The sequence below is a fragment of the Salvelinus sp. IW2-2015 genome, linkage group LG7 (assembly GCF_002910315.2).
Source record: "Salvelinus sp. IW2-2015 linkage group LG7, ASM291031v2, whole genome shotgun sequence".
Lineage (NCBI taxonomy): Eukaryota > Metazoa > Chordata > Actinopteri > Salmoniformes > Salmonidae > Salvelinus > Salvelinus sp. IW2-2015.
This window is the reverse complement of record NC_036847.1, coordinates 8,280,512-8,291,494: the sequence shown is the minus strand read 5'-3', so window position 1 is coordinate 8,291,494 and position 10,983 is coordinate 8,280,512. Positions and strand designations below refer to the sequence as shown.

The 10,983-nt window shown below is 42.0% G+C and overlaps 1 pseudogene; it reads right to left on the bottom strand.

The window, feature by feature from the left end:
- Positions 1-912: 912 nt before the first annotated feature.
- The window catches only part of LOC111966908 (protein-serine O-palmitoleoyltransferase porcupine-like), a 24,498-nt pseudogene continuing 14,427 nt past the window's right edge, over positions 913-10,983 (bottom strand).

The window sequence follows — 10,983 nt, the reverse complement described above, 5'->3', positions numbered from 1 at the left end:
CTGTCTTTCGTTTTTGCGTCTTTTACTTTCAGTTTTGTACACAAGCTTCCAACAGCTGAAAATTAAAAAAAATGGTTATGGAAGATATTTCACAGCGGTTTAGATGGTACAATGATTATCTACGCTATATGTGCTTGTTTTGTCACAACCTGAAATTAGGTGAACTAATCAAATTTGAGCAACCAGGAAATGGCAGAGCCATTTCTGCAGTGCAGCTTCATCTTCTCGATGTACTAACCATAATATTCATGTGGCATTTTAAATTATTCAATTTGCAGCAAAAGACTGTCCAATACTATGCAATCTGCCTGAGCCTTGATGAATAAATGCTGCAACTAGGAGGTGTGTTTTACCACCCATCATCAAATAAACCCTTCATTTATTCAAAAAATTGCCTTTAGTAGAAAAACAGATACAGTAGAAAAAAGTACCTCCATTGAGAACATAATGGATTATATAAACATCACTGGCCAAATATACTGTATAATGAAAAAATATATATTTCATTGTGCTACTGATATACACAGACACATACATATTCCTATAGCATTGTGTGTGATCAAACTACAAAGCCTTGAAAGAACAGTAGCCTTTACAGAAACCACTGATGAATCTTCAGCCTACCGCTGGTTCTCAATCTCAACAGTGTGATACATCATAACATTGAACTAGTGATTGACTGGTTCTTTAGTGTTTACCAAACAAACGAATACAGCAAGACCCCGGTAAACAAAGCAGCATTCTTCCAATCATGATGGAGTGGGACAATCATCCTGGCCCCACACTAAGCTACTCCGTGTCCATTAAGTCTTCACCCACACCAGCCCATACCAGGTAAGATGGCCCACCCGTGAGCTAAGGGTTCTTTTTGAACCAGTCTTCTGTTCAGTCCAGACCTTCTGTCAAATGAGATCACTGAATGAGGCGGTAGAATAACCAGCAGGCGAAGACCAGCCAGTGGCTGGCCCAGCTCAACTCTGACCACTTCTGAATGGTGTGGTTGGCCACATAACCCTGAGGAGGAAGAGGACGACAATGGTGAGTACATTTGTATGAGTAATACATTCATGCAGTTCACTGTTAATTATTATGTTCTCCGTTAACTTGGCCCCAGGCAGCAGTAGCAGTTCTTTGGTGTGTCTTACCTCCTCTGCAGCCAAGTTTTCTATGTCAGCGTCTAACAGGGAGCCAAGGTATGTCAGATGGAAGATGGCCATGGCACTGAAGGTCATGTTGATCCCATACACCCATAGCTCCTACAAGAGAAGCAGACCATTCACTACACCAGGGCGGTGTTCTGAATCCCCAACTTTCTCCATGCTATGTGCACTAGCTAGCTCACTCCCCCCACTTGGACCAATTCAATATAAATGATACGATGGTGCCTAAGAATACGGCTGACGTTTTACAATCTCCAAACCAATTGTGCAATTTGTTATTTTTTTGTGTTTTCTGTAACTTATTTTTTTAACTTGTGTACATAATTTTGCTGCTACCGTCTCTTATGACCGAAAATAACTTCTGGACATCAGAAAAGCGATTACTCATCGCGGACTGGAAGAAACTTCTTTCTTTAACAAGTCCGACGAGAAGGATATCCTGCTTTCACTGGAACAGGCCCAGATCCACGCCTTTTGCGTGAAGAAAAGACGCTGGAAAAGGGGACGCAGATCGGGGATCCTTCTGAGAATCCGGAGGCAAGCGAATGCCTTCCATTCTCCTTGCTAACGTGCAATCGTTAGAAAATAAAATTGATGACCTACTATTAAGATTATCCTACCAACGGGACATTAAACTGTAACATCTTATGTTTCGCCGAGACGTGGCTGAACAAATAAACTGACAATATAGAGCTCGCAGAATTTTCAATGCCCCGGCAGAACAGAGACGCTACCTCTGGTAAGACGAGGGGTAGGGGTGTGTGTCTTTTTGTCAATAAAAGCTGGTGCGCGATGTCTAATATTAAAGAAGTCAAGGTATTGCTCGCCTGAGGTAGAGTACCTTATGATAAGCTGTCGACCACACAATCTACCAAGAGAGTTCTCATCTGTATTACTCGTAGCCGTCTATTTACCACCATAAAGCGAAGCTGGCACTAAGACCGCTCTCAACCAACTCTATAAGGCCATAAGCAAAGAAGAAAATTCTTACCAGAAGCGGTGCTCCTAGTGGCCGGGGAGTTTAATGCAGGCAAACTTAAAATCAGTTTTACCAGCATGCCACGTGCAACCAGGGAACAAAAACAAAAAAACTCCACACACAGATGCATACAAAGCTGTCCCCCGCCCTCCATTTGGCAAATCTGACCACAATTCTATCCTCCTGATTCCTGCTTACAAGCAAAAACTAAAGCAGGAAGTACCAGTGACTCGCTCAATACGGAAGTGGTCAGATGACGCGGATGCTACACTACAGGACTGTTTTGCTAGCACAGACTGGAATATGTTCCAGGATTCATCCAATGGCATCGGCTTCATCAATAAGTGCATCGATGACGTCGTTCCCACAGTGACTGTACGTACATATCCCAACCAGAAGCCATGGATTACAGGCAACATCCGCATCGAGCTAAAGGCTAGAGCTGCCGCTTTCAAGGAGCGGGAGACTAATCCCTCAGACGAACCATCAAACAAGCAAAGTGTCAATACAGAATTAAGATTGAATCCTACTACACCGGCTCTGACGCTCGTCGGACGTGGAAGGGCTTGAAAACTATTACGGACTACAACGGGAAACCCAGACGCGAGCTGCCCAGTGACGCAACCCTACCAGACGAGCTAAATGCCTTTTATGCTCGCTTCGAGGCAAGCAACATTGAAGCATGCACGAGAGCACCTGCTGTTCTGGATGACTGTATGGTCACGCTCTCAGTAGCCAATGTGAACAAAACCTTTAAACAGCTCAACATTCACAAAGCCGCTGGGCCAGAAGGATTACCAGGACGTGTACTCAAAGCATGCGCGGACCAACTGTCAAGTGTCTTCACTGACATTTTCAACCTCTCCCTGACCGAGTCTGTTATACCTACATGTTTCAAGCAGACCACCATAGTCCCTCCCTGTGCCCAAGAAAGCGAAGGTAACCTGCCTAAATGATTACCGCCCCGTGGCACTCACGTCGGTAGCCATGAAGTGCTTTGAAAGGATGGTCATGGCTCACAACAGCATCCTCCCGGGAAACCCTAGACCCACTCCAATTCGCATACCGCCCCAACAGATCCACAGATGACGCGATCTCAATCGCACTCCACACCGACCTTTCTCACCTGGACAAAAGGAACACCCATGTGAGAATGCTGTTCATCGACTACAGCTCAGCGTTCAACACCATAGTGCCCACAAAGCTCATCACTAAGCTAAGGACTCTGAGACTAAACACCTCCCTCTGCAACTGGATCCTGGACTTCCTGACGGTCCGCCCCCAGGTGGTAAGAGTAGGCAACAACATGTCTGCCATGCTGATCCTTAACACTGGAGCCCCTCAGGGGTGTGTACTTAGTCCCCTCCTGTATTCCCTGTTCACCCACGACTGCGTGGCCAAACACGACTCCAAAGTCCTGGATGTGACAAACACAACTTCGTTGGGTGTCCACATCACCAACAAACTATCATGGTCCAAACATACCAAGACAGTCGTGAAGAGGGCACGACAAAACCTTTTCCCCCTCATGAGACTGAAAAGATTTGGCATGGGCCCCCAGATCCTCAAAAGGTTCTACAGCTGCACCATCGAGAGCATCCTGACCGGTTGCATCACCGCCTGGTATGGCAACTGCTCGGCATCTGACCGTAAGGCGCTACAGAGGGTAGTGCGAACGGCCCAGTACATCACTGGGGCCAAGCTTCCTGCCATCCAGGACCTATATAATAGGCAGTGTCAGAGGAAAGCCCATACATTTGTCAGAGACTCCAGTCACCCAAGTTATAGACTGTTTTCTCTGCTACCACACAGCAACAGAGCAGCAAGTCTAGGATCAAAAGGATCCTCAACAGCTTCTACCCCCAAGCCATTAGACTGTTGAACAATTTATAAAAATTGCCACAGGAAAATTTACATTGACACCCCCCGCCCACTGCTGCTACTCGCTGTTTGTTACCTATGCATAGTCACTTTGCCCCCACCTACATTGTGACGGCCCTGAATATTTCTGAACCGTCTCAGTGCTTCCTCTTTAATTCCCCATTAAATAGCCAGCATCAGCTGCGCAAAGGTAAAGTTGTGATTGAGACATGAATGAGGATGTGTACTACCTTCAGGTCATGAAGCTTCGCTATTACGTTTGTTTGTTGCCTTACAGTGTGTTTTGTAGCCTTAAAACGAGTTTACCCAGGATTGGATCCACTCTGTGCGTCTGTGGACTACAACTCTCCGTTGGTTTTCGTGGCCTTTTCTCCGCTGGAGATCTGTTGGCGGATTDTCTGACTGACCGACTGACTACAACTTTTTGTACACGGTATTTCATTTGTTTGGGGTGATGTATACTGTGATTTATCTAGTTGTTAAGACGTATTATTCTTTGATTAGTCTTTGATACGCTTTATAGTTGTGTTGCAAAATAAGTGTAATTTTGAGTGTATGAATATACTGGGTTTAYGCTACGGACAAACGTTGCGTGACTAAGGTCACTTGAGTCACTGAACTTATTTACCGGGCTGGACTCTTTTTATGCCCGAGGTACAGGACATTTCTAAATGAACATAAGTGCATTGATTTGTTACTGTAGCATTTCAATGTTGTGATGCAAAAATACCTAAGCAAATGCATAGACCAGCTAATGAGGATATGGGTTTTAGAGAGATACCAGGTGATGGTTCATCTGATCAGACATGTTTGTTTTACCTGACAACTACGTTGGAGACAATATACCGACACACTAGAAATTATAGAAATATGAAAATAAATAAGAAGCGAGATGGATCTTTATGCGTTTTTTGAAAGGCATTTGATAAGACTGGAATTTTTATTATAATGCTGATTTTTTTCAATTTCAGTAATTTCTGCTTATAAATGGGGTACCAGAAATAATGTATAGACCAGGGATGTAAGTATAGTACATTAGAATCGGCTTACTATCAGAGAGTTTTGAATTTGTCAAGAGGTGTTTGACAAAGAGTGTCCGTGTCACCATATGGAATTATTATGGCTATGGAAATGTCTAGGCTATGTAAAATCAGATCACGCAATAACAAACTTAGAGGATTAGAAATTCTAAGGCTTATAAAACAAGGGTGGCATCGGATTGTTCCCCAGAAACCGATGACTCAAGTTTTATGTTAAATCTCGGCAGCTGAATCTGAATGGTTCTTAAAGATCTAGAAAGTTTTTCTTGTACTCTCTGGATAAAACCTAATTACGATGAAAAAGTGTCATAGTCCCGCCGTTCTTAAAGGAGTGGACGCAAGGCGCAGCGTTTACAACTTTGTTTATTTACGATGTCGCAACAAAAAATAACACCAACCACGATCGACCGACCGAACCGAAGCGACCGACGAGGCCTCCTGAACCTGTGACGGCAACGTGAGTGCTCACAGGCAATAAACATGGAACGTTCCACAGAACCAGAAACATGGAACATGGCAACTAATAGGCTTCCCAATCAGGACAAGATAAACAGCTTGTCTCTGATTGGCGAACCCATTCAGTGCACTAAACCTACAACCCTATCAAGAAAGAGAAGACATTCAAAATCCATAGATAACAAAAACTAGACATACAAAACTAACAAGCCACCCTTGTCAACCTGACTAACCAAAATATAAAGGAAAGCATATATAATTATATAGGGCGTGACACAATATTACATATTGGATCTTAAAAAATTAGATTTGTTACAGTAAGCTGCCAGTTACTTCATAAGAGTGGGATGATGGGAAGTAGGACATACTCGGTATTCCACACATATAAAAAGTTATAAATAATGAAAGCTCTCTCCAATGAATTTAATTTAGAAATCTTTGTAAAGTATAGAGACAAGAATCATGCAACGGGAAGAGAGTAAAGTATACTGTTTTATGGAGAAAGATAGCCTGATAAATCTTAGTCACTATCTCAGTTTTTTCAAATCATATGAGACAAAAAATTTCACTTTATCTGGGACGTAATTACAGTATATATAAATAGCTATTATAACGGATATGAATATTTGGTGGGTTGAGTTTATTAATATAAAGCAACTGGAAGCGTTCTTATAAGCTTCACTCATTGAAAGTTTTTTCTAGAAAGTGGTTTAAAGAGTAATAATAGGAAGGCCATGCCGATTGTTTAAATGGCTTTTGCGATTTTGTGCGATTGGCATTGTCTTATTTTCGAATTAATTGAAAATCATACTTTTTCAAGTATCTGTCTTTTTCAAACAAGCATTGCAGTCCTGGTACCATTTCATTTCATCCCTGAAAAATGACAAGTATTAAAAAATATTATGGTGAATCAACTGTGCTGGTTGATAAAATACTGTATTTATGGGAAAGATGTTTGAAAAGGGTATTTTTTGTTTTTAACTGATAGTTGTAATATCGTGAGTGGTGGAGTATGTTCTTCATGAACGTTATCATAATTGTATGGGAAGGTCTGCTCATCCAAGAGTAACAATTTGATTACAGCATTTGCCAAAATTGGAGGGGGGCGTGGCAGCTGGGAGGAGGTAGGGAACTGGGTGCGTGTCGCCAATATAAGGCTCAGAAACGTGAGCGGAAGGAATAAAAAAATAGCATATATAGGAAAGTATGCCGTGTTTATTTGGGGAACAGGATGCTGACAACTGTGCCATATTCAGAATTGCAACAGATAGTCTTGGGGAAGAGATTTTTGATGTCCCGTTTTTGTATTCTCTATTGGTACTATCTGGTGTTGTATGTTGGATTATTATTTTAGTATAAACTAAGTATTTATCACACCTCTCGTAGCGCGTGAATTGTCAAGCTGAAAGAGATTATGATAGTTAGAATGTCTTGCCACCAACAAATTTGAATATTTGGGCATAAAAAATCAATGAAAGCTCTTGCAGATTTTTGTTGTGAGGATACAAGAATCAATGCTAGCGTGTATGTGGATGTGTGTTTCAAAAAAACAAGGGAAGGGTTGTGTGGCCATGGCCAGGCGATCTGCGTCAAGGATCCTTCTCTCTCTGTTCAGGGGATCGTCTTTGCAAACGAATGAGTTTGCCACTATCTATGCAATATCGGTATGTTATAGATATCTGCTACCCCCTCAAGTTGTGTCGGCGTCTCTAAAAATGGGGATCTTTCGTTCGATTAAACACCTATGCCTTTAGATTCCTATTTATCTCAAGTCCAGAGGGTGGGGGCTAAGTCAAACAACCCAGGAAGAATACACTATGTCTAGACCGACCCCAGGGGTTTAAATCCAATTGGATAAAATTTCAGAGTCAGCGATCTACTAACGGTGCCCCACCGTTTAATTTACATGGACATCCTACATAAATCCCAGATCCCTTTAATTCCCATTAATAGCCAGCATAGCATCAAAGCTGGCGCAAAGGTAAAGTTGTGATTGAAGCCTGAATTGAAGGGGTAGGTGTTGTAAGGATCAAGGGGCCTGTTACTGTTGGACACCCCTGTTGTTGAAATCACAAACTTATAAGCTAATCTAAACCAAATATACCGGTTGTTTGCATCAGCGAAAGTCGACTGAAAGATCGTATACCCAATGCCCGCAAAGTAAACGCATCTTCCGTATTTTCTCCGCTTTTGCACGCGCAACATAGCCGGACACTTTCTCCAAACGGGAGTCCTGTGACAACTAATCCTTCTGTTAGCACCCTTTAGGCAGCTCCAACCAGCTATGGCTCGAGCTTATTGTTCTGAATCAGTTATCGGACTTGAACATTTAAAGATAATCTATGAATCCCTCCTAATGGATCTTTCGGGAGAGTTCGTGACCAATATATATATAGATTTGGATGCGGGGATTGTTTGATATTAGGGATATTTTAATTAAACATTGGATATATGATGTTTACACCGATTGACAACAATTTTTTTTAATGTAAAGTTCCGCTATATTTCATTTGTTGCTGCATAGTCTTCGTTCTGTGGCTTATATATATAAAGACGCGATACTGCCTATTTTCCAATACGCAGGACACATTCGTGTTTCACATGAGACAACAACCGCTAAGGATTTTCTCAATGACAGGGAGATGGGGGTGGCCATACTCTTTTGACAATATGTTCCATCCCCCTCCCGTTGACAGAGTAGGTCCTAGACACTCAAAATCATCATGAATGTATCGGGGCAATTACTATATCTATTGCGTACCGCCTCGCTTCTAAGGCACGAGCAACAGGAAGCAGGATGCCATATAGTGGGACATAAACCACGTGATCATTTCCCGCCAGGAAATGCCCCAAATATGGGCATGCCACAGTTCAACTCCGATGAATAGGTGGTTTCATAATCTCAGATGAGTTTGACACGTGGCCGTATACTTTATATCTCCCTCATGCCTGTCTTTTGTCTTTTCTGGGCCAGCTGCAGCATTAACTTAGTAGTTCTCTCAGCCTGCACCGGACACTGGCTGGACAAAAATCAAGAATAGAGAGAAGATAGAGAATGCCCGCAGGACTTTGCTTTGTTGGGGAAGTGTGGTGTCAAAAAAGCGGAGATATAACTTCTCTATATACTTGACGCTGAGAACAGTCTACCCACTCCTTTACAACCATTGAATCTTATGTTTTGACTATGACAGTTTCAAGACTAAAGGTAACTAGCATACGATAATTAGACACCATCACTTGTCAACAGCCACACCATTCATTTCCAGCTTTTCAGCTGAGGTCTAGAGCTTAGGCAATGATTTTTGTACTAAATACAATGCTTTTAGTTTTAGGAGATGTTCAGGGGACAGTGTATTAACTCAGCACCCTATTTTTGTAACCAAGACCTTTTCAGGACCGTTTTCTTATCACATAGCCACCATAGAGATGTCAGGACCAGTTTATTACCTGAGCCACTCATAAGAGATGTTCATGGACCATTTATACTAGCCACCATAGATGATGTTCAGGACCAGTTTAATCAACTAGGCCACCATCAAGATGTTCAGGACCAGTTTTTTATTACTACCACCATAGTGACATAGTTCAGGCCAGTAGTTTAGTCTTTAGAGGACATAGAGATGTTCGAGTGGCACGAATGTTGTATTAATCACTAGCCACATAGAGATGTTTCGGACGCAAGTTTATTATAGCCACGCATAGAGATGTTCATGGACGCAGTTTAGTCGATCTAGCCACTCATAGAGATTTTCAGGTCACAGCTTTTATGACTATAGCCACCATAGAGATTGTTCCGGACCAGTTATCACTACCAATAGAAAGATGTTAGGTACAATGTTCTCTATTCACTAGGACCATTATTCATAGATGCATTTCGGACCTTGTGTTATATTAGCTAGCCCATACGGGGATGTTCAAGGACAGTGCTATTAGCTAGCCACCATAGAGGATGTTTCAGGAAGTTTATTCAACTAGCCACCAACTCAGAGATGTCAGTGTACCATTATATTTACTAGGGGCACTCATAATAGATTGTCAGTGGATCCATGGTTTATTCTAGCCACACAGATGTTCAGGACCAGTGTATTACGAGCCCATAGAGATGTGTCGGCCCAGTGTATTACTAGCACCACCAATTAGTGGTAAATTGGAGTGTATGAATATAGAAGAATGGTTCAGGACGAGTTGTATTACTAGCCCAAATACAAGATGTTCAGGACCAGTTTTATACTGACGTCAAGCGGTAGAGATGTTCAGGACCAGTTTAATTACTAGCCACATAGAGATGTTCAGGACGCAGTTTTTATTTTACTAGCCACCATACGAAGATGTAGGGCGCACTAAGTGTATTACTAGCCACCATAGAGATTATCAGGACCAGTTCTATTACTAGCGACCAACCAATAGCAGATCTGGTTCGGGGACCAGCCTCGGGGATTACTAGCACCATAGAGATGTTGGAAGAGAGCAGTTTAATTACTAGCCACCATAGAGATGTTAGGACCAGTGGTATTACCTAGCCACCATAGATGACTGATATGGCAGGACCACGGGTCTGTAAATTACCTATGGCCACCATAGAGATTGTTTCAGGACCAGTTTTTATTACTAGCCAACATAGGAGATGTTTTCAGGACCAGTTTAATTACTAGCCACCATAGTGAAATGTTCAGGTATCGAACAAGTGTTTATTACTTACGATCACCATAGAAGCAATTGTTGGGACCGAGGATTTACTTTACTAGCTCACATAGAAGATGTTTCAGGACCAGTTTATTTACTAAGGCCCCACTAAGAGATGTTCAGGACCAGTGGTAAATGTACTGAGCCAAAACCATAGAGATGTTTCGGCGCAGTTTATTACTACCACCATAGATGATGTTCAGCACCAGTGTTACTAGGCCCACCATAGGAGAGATCGTTATGCTTTTTTTTGACTCAGGTTTATTACATAGCTCACCATAGAGATGTTCAGACAGTTTATTACTAGCCACATCCACGAGATGTGTCAGGGGGAAGTTTGTATTAACTAGCACCTAATACAAGATCGATGTGAAGCATGCCTATACGTGTTATTAACGAAGCACCATGAGTTGGGATCTCAGGACCAGTGTTATTACTAGCATATTAATTTCACATTAGTAAGTGCATCATTATGGCAGACGCTCACTTAATCTAGAAGGGACATTACATAATCGGTTGCATTGGTTCACCTTATTGACAATTTCCAGTGGGAACGGCCACTTTTACATAGTGTCATCTGGAAATTTTACATTTTGAAGTGGGAGTGTTATTGGGTGGGGAGGTGTGTGATCATTTATGTTGTTAATACAACTACGCAAAAGAATACACTTGTTTGAAGTTCTTTCCAATGTTTTAAGGGGTTTATGAAAAGTATATTTCCATCTTGACTTTTATATAAGTCCTTTGTATTGGTGTGACTTGACGGACAGATGGTACTCATTCC